The sequence below is a fragment of the Sciurus carolinensis genome, chromosome 12, assembly GCF_902686445.1.
Source record: "Sciurus carolinensis chromosome 12, mSciCar1.2, whole genome shotgun sequence".
Classification (NCBI taxonomy): domain Eukaryota; kingdom Metazoa; phylum Chordata; class Mammalia; order Rodentia; family Sciuridae; genus Sciurus; species Sciurus carolinensis.
Window position 1 is genome coordinate 78,298,923 of NC_062224.1, and position 21,948 is coordinate 78,320,870.

Sequence of the window (21,948 nt, forward strand, 5' to 3'; positions counted from 1 at the left end):
GTCACATATCCAGGTTAAGGGTAGAATATAGTTTCCATTTGGGTCAGGAAATGGGGCAAGGAAAGGCACAAGGGCCTTTAAAGCAGTGTAAGTACTTGAGAATCTAAATCCGCATCTAAAACTGGTTATCGTCTAACTCAAATGAACTAAATGTGAGGGCTTGGAGGCATGGCTTATTATTGTTTTTATCTCTCTGTATTAAAGTTTTATAGCATTTAAAGGACTATGGGGAAATCCACACACACACTTGGCTGTGTCAAAATACATAAAACCAAAAGGAGCAAATTAAGCATAAAATTGAGAAATAACATGAGACTAAGAATCAGCATGGGTTGCATTGGCATCTTTGGAGCTTTGCTTTGTCTCTGAGAAATGAGCCTTCTGGGAAACTGGCATTGCCCTTGGGTGAAGAGGATTCTTGGCTTTTAATGGTACAACAAAATGACATCACAACACAAGAATCAAATCATTATACTTTACAGTACCCTTGTGGCTCTGAGTATGAACTTGACCCTGTCCTGTTCAGATATGTCAGGCTAGCATGTTTTACTGTTGGCTTTCTCTGCCTACTTTTAATCCCAAGCTTAATGTTTTCTGAGATTCAATGCCCAACTGTTGACAACGTGAACCTGTGTCTACAAGTAGAAAAGGCAGTCATATGACTATGGAGTGAGAAACATCATTTGAAATTTTAAAGTAAGTGGTGGCTATGGCTTAAGAAAAAAACTAAGTACAATTCAATAATGAAATATTTGGTAGGAGTGAATGCTATTTATGTGGGACAATATTCGACAGAGAACTATGACATCATTATTGTGGGATATATGTGGATATGTGTGTGAGTTTACAAGATAGATGTTTGATTATAAAACTTAAAAAACTTTGAGCTGCAAATTCACTGAAGGCAGTGATTGTTTTTCTTCAGTTAACAAACAAGAGTGCCAGACTTAAAACTGCTGAAACCCATTTTGCAAAATCTCTTACTCATTTGAAAGGGAGATTTTGCAAGTAAAATCTGACTTATTCAGATTTCTGTGGACACAAACCCTGTTTGGATTAATGAAGTCTGAATTCCTGGTTTAAAAAAATGCAACTCTTACAAAAACAGGCATCTATATTCAATCTAATTCCTCTTCTCCCATCTTCAGATCTTCTCTAATTAGGCATTCTTATTCTATCATTCTCTGTGCTTGTCGTTGTCACCTGTCACTTCCATGTTGCTAAATCCAAAGGTCTTTTCTTGATTCTACTTTTCTTGACCTGTAAGTGGCATTTGAACCAGTTGTTCAATTCTTCCTCCTTCAAATACCTTTTATCATGGCTTGTAGGACAGCACACCTTTCCTGACTTGCCCTCTACCTTACTGGCTGTTCCTTCCAAGGATCCTTTGATGGTCAGCCTTTGAACTTCATCTCTGCTCTACAGCTACTTCCTTGTCAACCTCATCCAGTCTCTTGGCTTCAAATATTGTCCAAATTCTGATGAAGGGATCCCACGAAAACCATGCCAGACACGGGAAATCACATAAGGGAGTTTATTAAGCACAGTGTCTCCCTGCAGGGTAAGAGAGAAAATGAGAGGAAAAGAAAGGGAACGAGAAAGGGTGCACACTAGATGTGTGAAAGCCAGGAGGATAGAGAAAGTGAGTAGGAGAGAGACAAGTATGAGAAAAGATGGCAGGGTAGCTACCATGAAGCAGTTGAATTCCGCCAGGCTAACAGGGGACCAATAACAGAGAAGGATACTTGCAAGCTGACTGATGAACCAATAGCTAGCTAGGATGTTCACAGATTGACAAGTGGTTGGGAGGTGGGGAAAATGGCTGCACTGGAAAGAGCAGCTTTGTATTACATTCCCCGGTTTCTGTTTTTATAAGCAAATCTTTTGTTCTCCAGTTCTTTCTGAAGCCTTCTCTCCCCTTCCTGCCTAAGTGACTGGGGCTGGTTTTGCTGGTGAGATGTAAAAAGTCCATTCTCCTTCCAGACTTCCAAAGGCAGATGGTTTTCATGGACTTCATTTCCTCGATTTGACTGATCCCCTATTTCTACATTAACTGCCTGTCCCCAATTCTGGCTTCATTCACCCCTCTAATTTTAGGAACTCCTTCACTGCTGTAGGGAAAGGGGTCGATAACCAATCTGGCTTCTTTGAGCTAGAAGGGGGCAGTGTGGGGCAAGCAGTTTGGAGTTCTCTTTTTAGAAATTGGGTCAATTGAGGGGTCCATGGTAGAAGTCTGGTTGGGGAAGAGCAGGTTGTAAAGGCATCTGGGGATGGGTGCTTCTATGAGAGAAGAACAAAAAGACATGAGTACTAAAATGAGATTGATAACAATATAAATGTTGCAGAATCTGGAACATGCCAATGAGAATCATAAAGATGACAGAAGTCAATAATTCCTCACCAGGGGATGGAAGAACTGAGAAGTTGTTCCCATAACAAGGCCTAGCAAAGGCTGGAGAGGACAAGACCTTTATTTGGGAACTTTAACATTGTCCAGGTTGTCAGGAATGTAAATACAACATTTAGTAGAGATCTCTATACTTCTGTTACTAGCAAACATAGATGAAGCCTATTTATGTCTGTAGGCCTTAAACTGACTAAAACTTCTGACTCTGGCAGTCTCTCTTGATAGTTATCAGGCACATTTGCCTAAGAATCTCTCTTTTGTAGCTTTTAGTCTTTATTCTAGCAGGCTAATACAAGTGTACATCTTTAGTTACATTTAAGTATTATTTCTTTTAAATGCCCAAGAATGGCTATATTTTGGTTTTAACTATTTTGCTAGGTGTTTAAGCTCAAGCTGGTCAAAGTGACCTGTTCCTGTCTGTTAAAGAGTCAGCTGAGTTCCCACAGGGGTCACTCATAGAGAACTTAAGAGCAGCTTCTTAGCTCTATTAGTGCTATTAGTTAAGCAGGGTCTCCTTGATGAGGTGGCTTCCCTTGAAAGCACCAGGGATGTCTCCCTTTTTCCTTGACCCTCCTCTGCAGCAGGTGCACTGAGTGGCTTTTCCTCTAGTGGCCTCATCAATCTCTTGATCAGGAGGTTGTGTGACCCAGAGTTGCAAACCTCCTTAGAGAAGTCCTCTTGTTCCCTGGGTTCAGGCTGACTTTGAGGGCAAGACCCAAAGATGGACTTTTCTTGACCTTGATATTTAATCTCAATCTCTAAGTTTGATCTTAACCATCAAGCAAGTCAGTCTCACCAGTCATAAAGCAAGAGTACTGGGCTTTAACTTCAATATCTATGACTTTACAGTCATTTACCCCCTTTTATCTAATTGGGGTTTACATTATCTGTCCTATAGGTGATGGCTTACTATTCCCAGTTAATTTACGGTGTTCACTCTTGAAGCAGTACTTCTGCAAAATATTGATCAGGCAACAGTTAAGAGTTTACAAGGAAAATACAAAATGGAATCACCAACAGTTTGTGCAATAGCTATCTTGAATTTTGGCTGAGTTATTCATTATATCCCGTTTGAGATCACAGTAATCCTTACAACAAACATCAAACTTTTAAACACAACTTTAAATGAGTTAAAGTCTGGCTTACTTTGGAGTCATTCTAATGTGCAGCAGGGTCGTGAGGCAGAGTCTTATCTCAGGTAAGGTGGGGCTTTTAGCTCTGTTCTCTGATGGAAATGCAGATCTAAAGAGTTATGTCAGCAATCTTTATATATGTGCAATGTTAGGTTCCAAAGTTACTGTAAGGTGGGCAGGAACCAGAGAAGGGAGCTGATGAAACACTGGTTATATAGCAAAAGAATTCCTTCCTACCCAAGAGCTGTGTGCCTGAGATCAATGTACTGCCACAGCAATTAGGCATCTTGTGCCCCTGCACAGGAGCACTCCCAGGCACCAGGCATGCCACAGTCATGAGGTCAGAGACCCCAATCTCAGTCATTGTTGTCCCATTTTTGTTACTGCACATTACACTCTTTTTTAAACGTCATTTTAAGAAGTTTACATATATCGACTCCTGAGTCTATATGAACATTAGTTAACACAATTTAACATTATATCTAAAACATGAATTAAAGAAAGGCTGAGAGAGCTTTTAAGTTTCCTTTTGTGTGGCAAAGTGGTAAAATGCTTTCATGCTTAACATGCTTTCATGCTTTAAACAAATCATACTCTCAATAACTTTTAGAAATACATTTAACAAATTTTACATATACCCTATTGCTGACAGGTCCTATATAGGACATTAAATGATTTGTTTACCATTACATACAAGTTTAGTTTGAAGAATAGCAGCTTGATAAATTTTCTGCTTTAAAGGCTTGTAGACCTGGAAAATATGAACACATTTAATATACAAAGAATAATGTTTAAGTATGTTACCCCATGGAATAACTTTGTAAATTAATCAGATGTCTCTAACAAACACATTTGAGTAATCCCATACATGTCAACTCTAATTCACTCATCTTATTGTAAAAAAACCAAGATATCAGACAAGTGTAAAAAAAACAAGATGTCAGAGAAGTGTAAACAATATTTGTTGTCTCTTTCCTGTTGCAGAAAAGTCCTGGAAAAATTGACGTTAGACATTTTATAAACATCAACATTTTATTAGTTTGACCACCTAGAGACTTGTGAGTTAATTTTAAGGACATTTTACTTCTATTAGTTTACCCAATTTAAATTGAACCTTTTTAAATCACGTGAATTAAAAATATTTGGATCCATTTTTAAATTTTTAATTTTTATGCGCACTTATATTTAACACAAAAGCAAAGGCCTTGTAATGCTTATCTCCATTGCAATGTAACAGATGTTCAAAAATAACTCTAGAGTTGGATAAAAAGAACTGATCAAAAATCATTAACCTAGGTATGTAGGATCAAAATTGTGAGCTCAAAAATATAGCATTTAAGAAAAACAAAAGTCCTAGAAGAAAAATGATAATGGTCATTAATTATAGCATGAAAAAATGAGAAAGAGAATAGGTGGAAGGGAGAGAAAAAGTATTCTGAGTTGCAGCCCAGGAGAAATTTTAAATGGACACTTTTTTTCTTGGGTTTGAGACTGGTTTCCCACTGAGCATTCTGGTTTCCTCCATTTACATTTCAATGTAAGCCTTGACTGAGATCTGGATCTGAAAGGGGCTAAAATGTTCTAGCAGAAACTTGATGCCTAGGGCATTTTAACCCTTTTTCCTGGTTAGTAATCAGTTCAGGTTTGGACGCAGAAAATTGTGAAACAATTATCTCCCACTACTTGTGCAGAATGGGGCTGCTATATTATACTCCTTACTGGGACATGCCACTGATGGTTGGGCTGGTTACTCCCTCCACACTGGGTACACTCGTGGTAGGGGGACTAGGTGGGCTTGGCCAGGGAATAGAAGCAGAAACAGAATGGGGTAAAGGAGATAGAGAAGCAGGCGAAGACGGAGAAACAGGGGCCAGAGGTGCCTGAGCCTGCAGAAAGAGCCAAGAAGCAAGAAGGAAGAGACTTGAAGATAAGGAATCCCTTTCCATCTGCCCACTTGCTCACGGAAGCTGTGTGCCATTACACAAACGAATTTTGATGGCTTTAAGCCAGCGGGGTTGGGCGAAGTGTTCCCAGGGTGGAATCTGCCAGATTGGAGGACCCAGATACCATGATGGGGACTGATACAGCCGAGTCTGTGGCCAGGGCGTCCCAAGGCCAGAGTACTGAGCTGGAGATAAGGGGCAGCACATCGATTGTGTCATCACACAAGCACCAATGTGTGTGCCGGAAGGGTTTGAGGACCTGATATCAGGGTTTTCATATGAGTGCGTGAGCGCAAGATGAGCCTCAACCCTGAGAGAATCTCCACCATAAAATCAGGAATCCACCTGGCAGATAAGACCAACTAAGGGGGCCTGCCGTAACTATAAAAGTTGTGGCTGGGGGTTCCCCCAGCCCTCAGCCGCCTCGAGGGTCCCGGATAAATCGGCCTAGGGGAACCTGCCTAGAGGACTCACCAACCTGAAGTCCAGTGATGAATGCAGAGCAGAGCGTCCGGGCGAATGGAAGGTGGGGCTGTGTCCGGGGGGCACTGGGGCTCAGATGGGGTTCCATTTGCTTAAGAGACAGTGGAAGATTCCCATCCCAAGTCATGGCACCAATGTAAGAGATCCCATGAAAACCACACCAGACACGGAAATCACATAAGGGAGTTTATTAAGCACAGTGTCTCCCTGCAGGGTAAGAGAGAAAATGAGAGGAAAAGAAAGGGAACAAGAAAGGGCCCGCACTAGAGTGGAAAAGCGAGGAGGATAGAGAAAGTGAGTAGGAGAGAGAGAAGCATGAGAAAAGATGGCGGGGTAGCTACCATGAAGCAGTTGAATTCCGCAGGGCTAACGAGACCAATAACGGAGAAGGATACTTGCAAGCTGACTGATGAACCAATAGCTAGCTAGGATGTTCACAGACTGACAAGTGGTTGGGAGGTGGGGAAAATGGCTGCACTGGAAAGAGCAGCTTTGTATTACAATCATCACCATCTCTTGCTTTGAATAGTGCAGTAGTCTCCTAACTGGTCTTTTTGCTTTGATCTTTGGCCCTCTCTTCAGTTTAGTCTTGGCTCAAAATTGATGTCACTGATGTTAGTTTTTGCTAAAACTTTTCCTAAGGCTCCCCATTTTACTCAACCAAAAGCCAGAACATTGCTTTGCAATGGGCTGCAAAGGGTTACATCACCCTGAATTCCTCTGACCTCACTCTGCCTCCAGCCACCTGAGTCACTCTGACCTTCTTTCTGTTCCTCCAACATGCCAGGCCTTGCTTACCTCAGGATGTTTGCACTGGCAGTTTCCTGTGTGGAATGCATTTTCCAAGGTAGCCGTGCAGTTGGATGCTCACCTCTTCCACATTCTGCTCATATGTCACATTCTTAACAAGTCCTGACCACTCTGCTTAAAATTTGAACACTTCAACTCTATATCCTGCTTTATTTTTATCCAGAAGGTTAATAAGCTCTGTGTTTTATGTATGTATTCTATTTATCACTTCTCTCCTTCTCTAGGAAGTAAGATTACCTCTGTATTAATCTTCAGTACTTAGCACAGTGACCAGCACACCAAGTACAATAAATATATGTTGATTGATTGAGGAATCAACTGAGGGTTGTTTCACTATGTACAGAAACCCAACAAGGCTAAAATAGAGCTACTCTAGTGCATGTGGAATGGTGACGCAGGCAGTTTATTTATTACCAACTCATTTTCCTCTTGTAGAATTCTTTGCCTCAGTGTTCTCATCTGCCTGCAGCATTTCAAGACCTGAGGATACTCCCAACATCCTTAGCACCCAATTGTCTCATGCTTCCCTGCCTGCCAGAGAGTCTCCAATACAATATGTCATCAAGTGGACGCTGGTGCTCTGGACCAACCCTCTTTTCCCCCAACCCAGATTTCTATCATTGCCCAGATGCTTGTCCTAAGCGACAGTCTTAGACAAAATTACAAAGTATGTGAAGTTGCTCTCCAGGACCCTATAATGTCACTTCTTGGCAAAGCCACCTTTGCAGAAATCTGGAACTCCTCCACTTTCTCACCTTCCTTCAAAACTCACTCAGAAACACTTCAATAATTACATGCATCATATATGCAAGAATTGAGCTAGGCACAGCGGGTAAAGTAGAAATGAGTAAGGCACTGTTCCTAGACTTATGGGGCTGTCCATATGGCAAATTGCAAAGACAAGCATAGAATTAGTAGTACTATTTAGTAACTCAGGGCATAATAGAAGTCATGAAAGATCAGTGATGGACAATCACATTACTAGTGGGGAGATCCAGAAAGATCTATGTAAGAAAGTAAAATCTAGGAAGTTGACTTTGAAGATAGGTAACTCTCAATATGTGGAAATGGGGAATGAGTGAAAAGTATTTTAACAAGGAGAAACAACTGGAGGACAGGCATGTAAGTTGGAAAGCAAAGGGTTCTTTTAGAGAAGAGTGAGTGACCCAGTTTTACTGGAGGGCATGTGAAAGTAGAAGATAGATGAAGCTGTATCATCACAGACACTGAAAAACAAGATGAGCTTGATTTTGCTTCAATAAGCAACGAGTTCATTAAAGGTTTTTGAACTGAAGAATGACATAATCAAAGCCACGCTTAAGGACGAGTGGGGTTCAGTGGAGAGTGGTATTGGGAATAGTAGGTAGGAAGCTCTTTTGGCAACCTAGAGAGGAAAAAATGTGGGTCTGCATTAGAGTGGAGGTCTGAGTGAGAAGGAGATAGCTGTAAGATGCCACAGAGCTAGAATCTTTGGGCTATACTTAACTGATTGTGGGAAAGAGAAGAGTGGCAAGTGACCCTGAGGTTGCTGGTTGAGTTACTGTGTGGTCAAGAACAGCTTTGAAGGGAATAGGATGTGCTGGCTCTGGATATGTTGAATATGAGGGGTTTATGGAACAGACAGATGGAGCATCCAATAGATAGCTGAACGTCCTGGTCTAGCTGAGACGGAATATGAGAGCAAATTAAAGAAATGTATGATTATTTGAATATATATTGAAGCTGAAGTCCTAGAACTTAGTGCAATGATTGAAGACATTGTCAAGAATCCAAGAGTCCAAGAGTTACATCACTGCCTTAAAAATCTATTAAATGCATTTGTTCAGAGGTGAAAATAACATTGGTGGGCTAAATGTGTGAATTCTTTCAGCATTATCTATAGTCAACAATGTACAAAGATCCTTTGGCTTAAATTTAAAAGAAGAAATTAGCGATGAGGTGGTGGAGTTTTAGTAGCAAGGGTCTCTCCAAACTACCCTGGAAGCATAACACAGAGGTAGTTATTTGATGTGTTTCTGCATGTGGCGGAATTTATTTATGTACCATCACAGGTGGGAAGTGATTTGTTTCATCAGATAATCCTGAAATAATCCCTGAAAAGATGTTCATTATTGATCATGAGCTTGGAGTGTTATCTCTCTCAGGGATATTTGCATTTTAATAGGAGTATCATGACTTTAATCAAAGCAATTAATAATTAATGATGATTTCAGAAGTAATACAAGTCAATAAGTATTATTTCTCCAGGGAAATTCCATTGCTCCATTGCTCCATAGTTCCCTGCTCAGAGTATTATTTGGAGGGACCTATATTGATGAATAGCTAGGAATGATTCACAGTAAGCATACCAATTATGTGTAGAGAGATGTTCTTCTAACATTCTTGGTAATTTTTTAATTAAAAAAAATTCCCATTGAAATTCCTTTAATGTTATTAATATTGTATTAGCTAAAAGAGCATGGTCACCAGGTGTCCAATGACCCCAACATTCATCCCAAGACTTCAAGAAGAAAATGGGTCCTAAGTTATGCATGACATTTGGGTTGGACCTGGATGGCCATAGAGGAGGAGGAAGGGAACCCTTCGTTCACCAAATCCCTCATGTGAGCGAGAGCACTCAGTGCTCCAGCACCGAGGGCACTGGGTGAATCAAAGCCAACTCTGTGCTTTAAAAAACCTTCCTGTTTGGGAATACGGCCATGCTGTTGTCGGGAGCACAGGAGGAGGAGGGAAGAGTTCTTTGAGCCAAAAGTGGTGAAAGAGAGAGAGAGAGAGAGAGAGAGAGAGAGAGAGAGAGAGAGAGAGAGAGAGAAAGTGTGTGTGTGTGTGTGTGTGTGTACATGCATGTGTACACATATGCTTTGGAAATGGACTGGATTTAAACTTTTTACATAATAAACTTGGATAATAAGTTAATGAGAAAATGGTGACATAGATATTTGCCAGGAATATCACCTTTTTTGGTTGTTGTTGTTTCCATTTCTTCTTCAGAGAGATTTTCCACACTATATCCGTTTCCCTTCTTTCAAAAGAGCATATTTGTTTTTTTCTTCACCAAAACTCAACACATGTATCTAGGCTGTCCAGAACACTCATTTTGAAATATGAATTACAAATAAGTAGGTGCCATGTTTCATCTAAAACTTAAATGCCGGGGCTGGGGTTGTGGCTCAGTGGTAGAGCACTTGCCTAGCATGTGTGAGGCACTGGGTTCCATTCTTAGTGCCACATATAAATAAATGAATAAAATAAAGGTCTAGCAACATCTACAAAAAATATTTAAAAAAATAAAATAAAACCTGAATGCTGATTTTGGTGAGGCCAGGGAGAGGCTGTGCAGGGTGGTGGTGGGGGCCACACAAGGCTGCTTAAGCCTACATATCATTCTCGTTGTGCAACAACAGAAACCTCCTAAAGGCCTAGTTTTGTCATCCCAACAAAAAGAAGATATAAGCCAAGGGGCATAAGATCAAAAAAAGGGGCAATATGTGAAGAAACCACAGACATCCATAATTTGATTCAAAGTCCCTTTCCTTCTCTTACAAGCCTCATCGGTACATTGTTATAAAACAGGCAGGCTAAACATTTTATGCACAGATTAGCACAGTCAGTGACACTGTGTCATCACAATCAAGCTGCATCCGCACATGGAGAATTAGCCCAATATAGTTCTTTCAGGAGCCGGAGGATCTCTAGACATTGGCAGTATTTCTTGGAGCTCAACTTTCACCTACGAGTCTTTACACGTGAATGTACAGATAGTCTATTTCAACTTTTACCTTTTTACACAAGATTCAAGCCTCAAAGAAAAGTTTTGCTATGACAAGAATACACTCCAATTAAGTAATAATGTGAGCTATTTAAAAAAGTATAGAGATTTAAGTGCCGTACTAATTCGATTTATTAAATTTAAGTAGTATGCTCTTTCTCTACTAAAATGATTAATATCGAGTTTAAGTAAAATGTGTCCACTTCTCATAAGCATGTTTTTCATAGATCAAACATGTTATGGTAGAGACCTAGGATAGTTATGAAGGCATAAAGCTCTATTTAGGATAAAACTGTAAGGGAGACATAGCATTTGCTAATCATTTTTCTCCCCTGTAAGTGCTGGGCTTGGCTGAAAACTCTTCATAGAATGACCAGGTATACAATGCAGAGAAAGTGCACTATGTCAATAACTCGTGTCAGGAAAGGGCAACTAAGGAATCGTGTTCTGGCAGGGGGCTACCAGGAGCCAAATTCATCTTTAAGCATTTCTTTGTATTCCTACCTCATGAGTAGTAAAAAGCATGTGGGCCTATCAAATTTCACAACAAATCCTGCTTATGCCATCAGAAAGGTATATTTATTTTCCACAATCTAAAGAGAAAGCCATACAATTGGTGCGGGGTGGAGGGGGGAATGGAGAGAGAGGGGGAAGGAGGGGGTGGGGTGGGGGGAGAGAGAGAGAGGGCGAGAGAAAGAAAGAAAGAAACAACCTGCCGCAGACATCACCTGAGCAGGAAATTACACATCCTGCACACACAGGCAGGCTCTGCACACACATGCACAGAATTCATCTCTGACAATTTAATTGTTTAATGGTAGGACTAACAAGGAATCCTTTCTAAAGTAATGGCATATAAAGGCTTCCTAGTGAAGTTAATATTCCTGCTGCATTTGATGGGTGTTTCCCATTTGTGCAGTTCTGCCCTAACAGACTCCTGGTGTTTGATGGGGGAAGCAGGAGGGGTGATGGTGTCTGTATTTAATAGCAGAATCTGGAGAATGCCTTAGCCTGTGACCTTAGCCATTAAAACAATAAATCCGAGGCCATGACTGGCACCAGAGCAGTCGCTCGCTAGGGTTGTAATGTCTTGACTTGCAGTCCTAAGGACCTGGTCTTCATGGACCAGAGGTTGGGGTTTTCCAGCACAAAGTCCTACTTGCAGAGTTGCCTGTTTTTTCTCAGTTCACTAGAACCAGTGCTTGGCAGCCATTTCTGCTGAGGTTGCAGGACTTCAGTGTGACCAGTCTTCTAGATAATGACATGCGTGATGCCTCAGCTACTATGGTTTGAATTCTCATCCTGAGCCACAGTCTCTTCTCATATTTCCTGAGGTTTCAACCTTGCTCATAGGCTCTCATTTGATCCCTGGACGGCCTGGGTGCTACAGCAGTGTATATAACCACGAATGCTCCTTGGAGGAAGGACCATCTCAAGAAGCAGGAAGTTTTCCAACAGACCGTAACATGTTCTCATTTTGGTAGTTACCATTCTTAATACATTTTACATTCTTTTGCTCTGGTTACTTGGTTTTGGATGGGAAAAAAGTTTTATTGCCTGCATCAGAGGAAGTCAGTGGAAGTGGTCTGAGCACAATGGAGAAGCTGCTTTGCTCTGCTGCACGTTTCCCTTTGGTTGTGAAAACTGGCGTGCTGTGCAGGCTCCTCTCACTGAAGCACTGTGTCTCTCAGTCAAGGAAAAGGCTTAGTAGGCAGAGTTGAAAATGACAGACTATTTTTAACATGAGCTTTCTATCCCACAGCTCTGGTTCTTACTTCTATTATCATTACTTATTCATAGACTTTTATTCCCAAATATCATTACCCTTTACCGTAATAGGATCAGCAAAGCAACCACTTCAAACAAAACAAACAGATGCAGGAATCCAAGTCCTGTAGCCGTCCTGTTTTCTGCCTGCTCCTGGGCCTCTCCCTGACTACCTGGGGGAGAAGTCGATTTTATCAGTCGCTAAGCAGCTTTGCTGCTTCAGAAATGCCAGAGTAACAAAGGGACTTGGCACCAGAAAAGGTGTGAAGGCACCAGCAGTCTAGGAAAACAGGAGGGAGGTAACAAAATCTAAGAAAAAACAAGGGAGGAAGAAGGAAGTGGAGGAGGTGGGAAGTGTCAAGAAAACAGAAGAATATGCAGCGTGCATTCCTTAAGCTTAGTGTCTGCAGAGAAAGACCCTTCCAAAGCCGACCCCATTTAATTTACAGTGACTCTTAAGTGTGCTCCCTGCCTAGTAAAGATAGCTGCAATGTACTGAGGACCTACTATGTGCCAGATGCTTTCAAAATATGTTATTTGATTTGCACATCTTTTAATAGTGGGTATCATTTTCCTACTTTCATATTCAAGGAGACTGAGGTTTAGAAAGCCTAAGTGACTTATCTAAAGTTGTACTTCTTAACTTAGTGCAAAGGGAATAAATTTAGATCTTATGAACCCCAAAAAATGTGCCCACAACCACTACAACTTTTTCATATTGACACCCACGGTGATACATGGTCTTGTATCTTAATCAGTCATTTGTCTCTCCACTCATACATTTATTTACCATATATCACCTTGTTCCAGAAATGATTTAAGGTAGTGGAAATGCCTTGGAGTTATATATATCTAAGCAGCTAGCACACAGTACACTCTAAGTATTTGCTGATCAATAGAGTCATAGATCTGTCAAGAGTTCAGGATTCTTTCATCCTTGCTTTTTTATCCAGACACTCAGCTGTGGTTTGGATATAGAAACAAAAGACTGGATGAATCCATCTCCCCAAATCTCTTCTAGACCTGGGCTTCTAGATAGGACTAGAATATGATGTGTAATGGGAATTGTTTTTTCTTTAGTATTTAATTTCAGAAGTGTAAGAAGTGAATTGTCAGGAGGAAAAAAGAATAATTTTACTATAACCCAGCAAACACTACCTCAACCAGGTGATCAAGGTCAATGTTAACAATGCTAACTCAAGTTGATAGTATGTATGCTTGATGTGATGTATTGAAGTGGCACTTCACCTCTGTGGTCTTCCTCCCCAAATCCCACTTCAACCTAATCATGAGAAAAACACCAGACAAATCTCAACTGAGAGGCATTTTACAAAATACTTGACTGGTACTCCTCAAAACTGTCAAGATCATCAAAAACAAAGAAAGTTTGAGAAACTGTTACAGTCAAGAGGAGCCCAAGGAGAGAGGATGATTAAATGTAATGTGGTACCCATAGAACAGAAAAAGGACATTTGGTGAAAACAAAGGAAATATGAAGAAGAATGGATTTTAATTATAATGCATCATCATGGTTCATTAATTGCAAAAGAAAAAAATAGAAAAAAACTCCACCCATACCATAAGCTGTTAATAAGAAGGAAAATAGTGTCCAGGGAGTGTGGAAATTTCTTTTGTTTTCTGTAAATCTAAAACTGTTTTACAAAATTGTCTATGAAAATATGTTTACACACACAGAGTTAATAAACAAAGATTACTGAATCTGTAGCATGACTAGATGCAGAATATTTATCCCTATCTTGAAAGCCAATCCAATCAAAATGAATAGCTTTTTCTTAAATTAATGCAATTTGGTTTCCTGTTGATTTCTGGAGTTTTATGACTGGCTTTTGAATATTTAAGGATAGGGCCAAGTTGCAAAGGAATGATTCACTCTATTCCTGGTTCCCAGTAGATATTCTTCTGGAATAAACGAATTCCATTGCAACATATGGTTGTAAAGCTTCCCTGGCTGGCACTGCAGACCTTCCACTCACTACCCACAGTCCAATATCGAGCTATTCCAAGGTCTCAGTCTCTCTTCCTTTAGAACTCAACAAGAGTCCCAAATCAATCCAGAAACTGATCAAACAATTATCTCAATTCAAAATACAAATGCCACATCCTGCTTATACTACTGATAATTGGTAACTCCCAAAGTCTTATATGTAGCAATATCAGCAACTTTGTCATCGATAGAAAGCATAGATATATGCACAGCATATTAGTTATTATAGATATCTTGAAACATTGTTTACATTATCACTACTCTGCAATTATGGTAGTTATTAGCTTTGCAACCGTATCTTGATATTTAACATATTAATGATGCACATGAATTACTATATTACAAAATTTAAAGTATTATATAATTGTATTTTAATATAATTGGTTTCTTTTGTAATTCTCCAGTGTTTTTAAAAAATATATTCGAAAACATTTTTCCGAGAATGAGTTCAAAGGCTTCTCTAGATTGTTAAGGAAGTTCACAGAACAAAAAAGTTTAAGAACCTCTGAAGTAGGGAAAAGAACCTGAATTGAATCATAAATTGTGTACTCTCCATCAAATTCACCCCTAGGATCCTCATTTTTCTCAGCAGTGCTAACTCTGTAAGGAATTACTATTATTATTTGTTATGCTTGGCCATTAGATAAAAATGACTTTTTACCAAAGTTTTAAATGCAGTTCATTGCAAGGAATATTTCTCACCCAATGATTTAGACCATGCTTACATGAGCAAAATGAAATGGAAAATTGAGTCAATTCTCTAGATAATAATTCACACTAATAGGTTCCTACATTTGCCTGCAACATCCAGATAATCAAAGAAAAAGTGTTTTTAACTTGAATTATCAGCACAGCGATATCACAATTCTCAACTCTACTTTGAATACATAGATTCAAGTGCCAGAATTGATGTTCTTAAGAATATGAAGAGGAATGCGACTTTTTCTAAAGATACTCCAGATGTACACATTGAGATAATGCATATATTCTAGAGATGTCTGTGGTCGACTGTGCATCAAGATACATACACACTACTGATTACAAATGTGTTTTGTGTTAGGTAAACCTTTTAATTCCATTTGTTTCTACAGATCTCTAAACCAATTGGACTTCCATGTAATACATAGGTTTTAAGACAATGTCGTCTAGTTCCTCTGGTCATTTGTCAGTAGTGAATGTTTTAAATGGAAAGGCAGGCTTAGGATTGACTTGCAGCCTTTGGATCCTAAACAATCTATACCGTACTGTGTGCATCCAGTGATCTTTTAAGAAAGCTTACAAATTGCTATGATTTGGATGTAGTTCATCTTTGAAGGTTCATGTGCTGGAGGCTTGGTTCCCAGTGTGGTGCTATTAAGAGGTGGTAGAACCTTTAGAATTGGGGCCTAGCATAAAGATCTTGGGTCATGGGGGCATTACCCATAGAAGGGATTGATGGTGGTCTCACAGAGTGAGTTAGTTCCCATGAAAGCAAGTTGTTAAACAAAGAACCTGTTGCCCTGTGGGGTGGTGCACACTTATAATCCAATCAGCTCAGGAAGCTGAGGCAGGAGGATCATGTGTTCAAAGCCAGTGTCAGCAACTCAGTTAGGTCCTAAGCAACTCAGTGTGACCTTATCTGTAAACAAAATAAAAGGGCTGGGGATGTGGTTCAGTGGTTAAGCACCCCTGGGTGCAATCCCAAAAAAAAAAAAAAAATTACCCAGTCTCAGGTATTTTGTTTTGGCAACAGAACATGGATGAAGACATAAACCAAATATAAACTGAAAAGACTTGAATTAGTTAAAAAATCAAATGAGGAACTGGAAAGTTTTTGTGAGTCTGATCCCTTCCACCCCATGATAGAATTAATTCATTCAGTCTAAAGAAATCAATAATCATATTTTCTTTCTCTATCTCTCCCCGTAACTTTTCATACGCAACTACATGCATGAAGCTCTGCAGAATTTAATTCAGTTGACATAATTATGTTGTGAAGATATATTATAACCATATGGACTCTAAATAATTATTGCAACAAAAAGAAAGTTATCCAGCTAGTTGACCGCCACTTCAGACACATATTACACACAGTATTAATTTTCTAGGACTGTTGTAACAAAGTACCACAAATTGAGTGACTTAAAACATAGAAATTTATTGTCTCCCAGTTCTGAAGCTGGTCACCTGAGATCAAGCTGTCCACAGGATTGGTTGGTTCCTTCTGAAGACTGTGAGGGAGAGAGAATCTGTACCATACCGTTCCTTTAGCTTCTGGTGGTTTCCTGGCAATCTTTGGCATTCCAGGTCTGATAGACATAGCACCCCAACCTCTGCCTTCATTTTCTCATGGTAATTTTTCTGTGGGTGTGTCCCTGTATTCACATTTCCCCCTTTCTCCAGGACCCTATTGGAGTAGGGTCCACTCTTAATGATCTCATCTTAATAATCAAATCAGTCATAACCATACTTCTAAAAAAGTCACCTTCTGAGAGATGAGAGTAAGGACTGCAGCATATGAATGGGGGCAGGTCACAATTTAAGCCATACCATACACGTAAAGTATTCAATATATATTTGAAATATTGAATTGAAAGGTAATATGTCTATGAAAAGTTAAAGGGCCTTGAACTTCTTGAGAGGAAATGACAGTACTCAAAAGGCTCTGATGTCAGTGTAACCATTAACTTAGCAGTGAAATGAATTCCAATTTCTCCCTATCCTTAAGGTAATTACTAGCAGCAGTTCTTAGTTTTTATTCTTAAGTTTCTAATAGTAAGAAGAATGAGCATGTCTATTGAGGCTTCATCCAAAACTGTGTTTTAATGTTCCACTGTTCTCTGTAACACGGGCATGTTTTCTAAAACACAAAAAGGATCTTTATGCTAGTAACCCTCCAGTAAAGTTGACCCTCTAATGTAAAGATGGATCAAGCTTACATTGTAGTTCCTCATTCCCTCCGGAATGCTGCAGTTCTGCTTAGCACGCAATTTGAGGAGGGCTCTTTACTGCCCAAGAGTTTATACCTCTGAGAATACACCCAAAACAGGGTGATATTCCTTAGAATCAATCTTTCATTGAAAGAAAGTGAAGAAATGTGTTTAACTTCAGCCTACGTTCCAATTCAAAATTAAGAAAGAACTTGCCCTTTATTACCTATTTTCCCCAATTTTAATTTAAGATACCCATATGCCTAGTTTAAAAGGTTAAAGTTCTGTAAATTTTATTACTAAAACTAACAATTCCCATCTTACTTTCCTCATCCACAAGTAATGCCCTGAAACAACCACTCATGCACATTTAGGTCTTTCTCATGATGTTTACCTTCATATTTCTAGATGACATTTCTAGAAGGCTAACTCTTTATATTTTTTCATTTTGGTTATCATCTATTATTGACTTCCTACTATGTAGAATGAGATTCTCTTATACCTCCTGTATCCTTCCAATTCTCACACCATCTTCCTAATGTAGTTTGTGCAAGTCATTTCTGTCATTATAACAAATTACCTGAGGTAATTTACTTATAATGAGAAAAGGTTTATTTTGGGCTCATAGTTTTAAAGATTCCGGTAGAGGATTGGGTTAGAGCTATGCTTTTAAACCTGAGGTGAGGGTACTTCATGGTGGCAGTGCATGGGAGCAAACCCTCTCACCTTATGGCCAAGAAGCAAAAGAGACCGAGGAGGGGATTAGTAACTAAGGCTCCATCTCTTTAAAGTTTCCAGCAGCTCCCAATAGTAACTCCCTGTGACCAAGATTTAACACATGGGCTTTTGGGGACTTTTAAGATCGAAACTTAGATAATATTCTCTTTACTTTCTCCTCTTTCTTCTTCCTCTGTATTCTCATTCTCTCTCTTTTCTCTCTCTTTTCTCTCTCTCTTTTCTCTCTCTCTCTCTCTCTCTCTCTCTCTCTCTCTCTCTCTCTCTCTCTCTCCTCTCTCTCTCTCTTTTCTCTCTCTCTCTCTCTCTCTCTCTCTCTCTCTCTCTCTCTCTCTCCCTCCCTCCCTCCCCCCCACCCCCAACCCCCTCCTCTCTCACTTGCGCATGCGCGCGCACACACACATGCGCTTACAGTCTTTCGAGGCATGCCTCTTGGAGTCCTTCATCTCTCTGTTCTAATCACAGATGCCGGTTGCTCCCTAGTCCTGCTGCATCCAGCTGTCAGTCGAGAGCTTCCCCTGTGGTCATTCTGGGATTCCCTCCATCTCATTCCTATAAACCGTCTCCCAGCTCTTGTTTCTTGGATCTCATCTTCTTTCTTAATGTACTTCCTTTTGGTGGACTACAGTTTCAGTACCTTCCCTAAGAAAAGGTACATAGGAAGTACATTTTCTGCGGCTTTGTGTGCCTGTTATCAATTTGCTTCCGCTCCACTCGATGATTTTTTTTTTTTTTCTGATACTGGAGCTGGACCCTGTAAACATTTCTTTTGCCAGTTGGAATAATGCTAGACTTTGCCAGTTGAGGGCCCTGGAAGGATATTGCAAGTCCCAGCAGAAAAAGACTTCTCTTCTTGGTTGCCGCACACGGCTGCCAACAGGTGTACAGGGGCCTCGGTGGCACTCACCCTCCTGCAAGTTTCTCCACTGAGCTCCTCCAGTTCTCCGGCAGCCAGCTCTAGCTCACTCCAGGGGGTGGCCTCCTGCGTCCTGGCTTCAGATCATCAATCTCCAGGGCCAGTTTCCTGTGGACCCACTTTGGCTTCTGGTAACTCCAAGGAACTTCTCCACCCTCCCACAGGCTTCAGCCACACCCTTATGATGAGGTCTGAATTTCATCCTTTCAAGGAGGAAATCCTTCCAGTTTCTTCCTTCCTTGGTTATGGATTTTTCTGTCTCTGCTCTAGAGGAAGCAGTGGCTCCTTATGCTTAGTATTCTCATATTTTTAGGGTCCTGTCTTACCCCTCTTGGTAGTTCATCATCTTTTACTAATTATAAATTCTTCATATTCAATTTTCCCTCCATCAATCAGAATACTAACTTAATTCTGATACTTTGCACATCTGAAAGTGCCTTTATTCTATCATTTCATTTGATTGAATACTTGGCTAGTAGACAATTCTGGTTTGAGAATATTTCCTTCAGAATTTTGAATACTGTTACATCTTTTTCTAGTTTCCATTGTTATTACTAAGAAATCCGATGCCATCTTGATTTCTGATTCATTGTACATAATTAAAAAAAATCTTTGGAAGTTTTTAGGGTCTCCTCTTTATTATAGTGTCCTGGAATTTCAGAAAAGGTCTTGGTATGGCTTTCACAGGTATCTTGTTATTGAGTTGAACCTAATCTGGAAACCGATGCCACTGAGTTAGGAACATTCTCGTAATAACCTCCTTCCCTTCGTTTTATCTACTCATTCCTTCTGGAATTTCCATTACATGGATATTGTACTATGTACACCGGTCATCTGAATTTCTAAATTTTCTCTCCCATTTCCATCTCTGTCTTTTGTTTTCCTCTTAGGAGATTAACTTAACTCTTTGCACAGTCGTTCCGTTCTCTGCTACCATGTAGATAATTTAACAGTGAGACATTGAGAAACTGGATGGAGCCTTTGTGTGAGTGGTGGGGGCTTTTGGAGTGGTAGTCTTCACCCCAGGGGGGCTGGACTGGACAATCATAGTGTCCTCTGTAGTGTCTGTGAATCTTCTTGTTGTTGAGTTGGTCTATTTCCCCAGAGAGGAATCTTCCAGTCTTCTTGGAGGTGTCAGTCTGGATGCCATTGTTCCTGGGAGCTAAATAAAAGAACAGTGATGAGATTCTTACCTTTCATACACAGACTTTCATTTTCGGCATCATATTCCTGTCCCTGGTTTCCCAATGTCCTATGACCCCTGCCACTATGGTGCAGTCCCTTCAGAGAGCAAATCAGTTTTCTATTGGGATTTGGGCACACAGAAGGAGATCTGGGGTTTCTAATTGCATCCTCTACAGACTTGCCCCACCCTTCCCTTTTTAGCACCAGTAATTTCTGAGTTTTGTCTGGGGTTCTGTGGAGCTAATTGTCTGGCTTCTGGGCTACCCCCCTTTCCTCACCGTGGGTTTGGTTCACCTTTCTCTTTTTTAGGAACATTCCACTTGTGGATCTGCCTTCCACACTCTGATACGTTAGACTGTCATCTCCTCTTTCTTTTGCATCACCTTTATAGGTTGAGGTCTTTTAGGCAGTCTCTTTTGTGCTAGTGAAGTTCTGGAAGGAAGTGGAGAAGAACACGTGTATCCAATATAGTGTGTTTGATCAATATGGTGTGTTTGCTTCTAAACATTTCCTTCTATGGGGCATGAGATAGGAAAAAGTAAAATTTCTCCCACTAGGACTGTGGGGTAAATCTAGATAGAAATGCTCCCTTTTCTGTGGGTAAAGCTTACTACTGAGAAAATACAAATTTTGAATCAACATATCCTCTATGAACATAAATCTTGAAGACCTTAAGCATCAATACTTTAGGAAGTTAGAAATCCACTGAAATAATAGGTAAGAGGATACAATAAAGACTGCCAGCATTAAAAGGAACCTGTGCATTTCATAATAACATGCTGACTGATATAGATGGAATAAACTATCCCCACATCTTGAAAGATAGTAGTTCGAAAGAGAAAACTATGTTCTTGATGTATTTAAATTAGTTAATTAGGTAAATTATTTATAAAAGTGAAAATAATTTCTTTTCCATGCTTGGGGAGTTCCAATCTATTGTCATTTCTGTTAATTTTGGGGGGAAGAAAGGAAGGGGTTATGGTTTGGATGTGAGGTGTGCCCCAAAAGCTCACATGTGAGACAAGGCAGGAAGTTTCAGAGGAGAAATGATTGGACTTTAAGAGTCTTAAACCAATCAGTGAATTAATCCCTGATAGGATTAATTGAAGTGGTAGGGTGTGGCTGGAGGAAGTGGGAATTGGGGTGTGGCTATGGGGTATATATTTGTATCTGGAAAGTGAAATCTCTCCCTCTCTTTCTCTCTTTGCTTCCTGATCACCATGATGTGAGTGGCTTCCCTCTGTCACTCTCTCCTGCCATGATGTTCAGCCTCACCTCAAGCTCCAGGGAATGGAGTCAGCTTTCTATGAACTAAGACCTCTGAAACTGAGCCCTCAAATAAACCTTTTTCTCTTCTACAATTGTGCTGGTCAGATCATTTAGTCAAAGCATCGCAAAAGTTGACTACAACGAGAGGTCACAAGCTGGATAGACATTGGCTTGGACCTCAGATTGGCTCATTCAGTAGGTCTAGGCAGCCACCAGCAACGAGTGAGCTTCTCACTCTCACGAATAGTCAAAAATAATTTAAAATTCCTTGATTCTTTTTACTTAAAATGACTTTTTTCTCATACATTTGTAACAGATATAATATTTTTGAAAATGTTAAATCAATGTAGTTTGCAATTTCTCTTAAAGTGCGATGCTCTGTTTTTTTCTCCTCACCAAATTAATATTTCACTGTTGAGAAATGACAAGTGTCAGTTGGAACAACAAATTTGTTGTTCAGTTTGGTCCAACTTTCTATCACTTTTCCATCTTTGATAATAATCTTGGAAGTCAGGATTTGTTGAGAGAAAAAAATGTTGAACTTTACTTACCAAAATGGAAGTTTAGAGATCTGCTTATAAAACTCTGCCCAGGAGACCTTAGAATATGAGATAGAG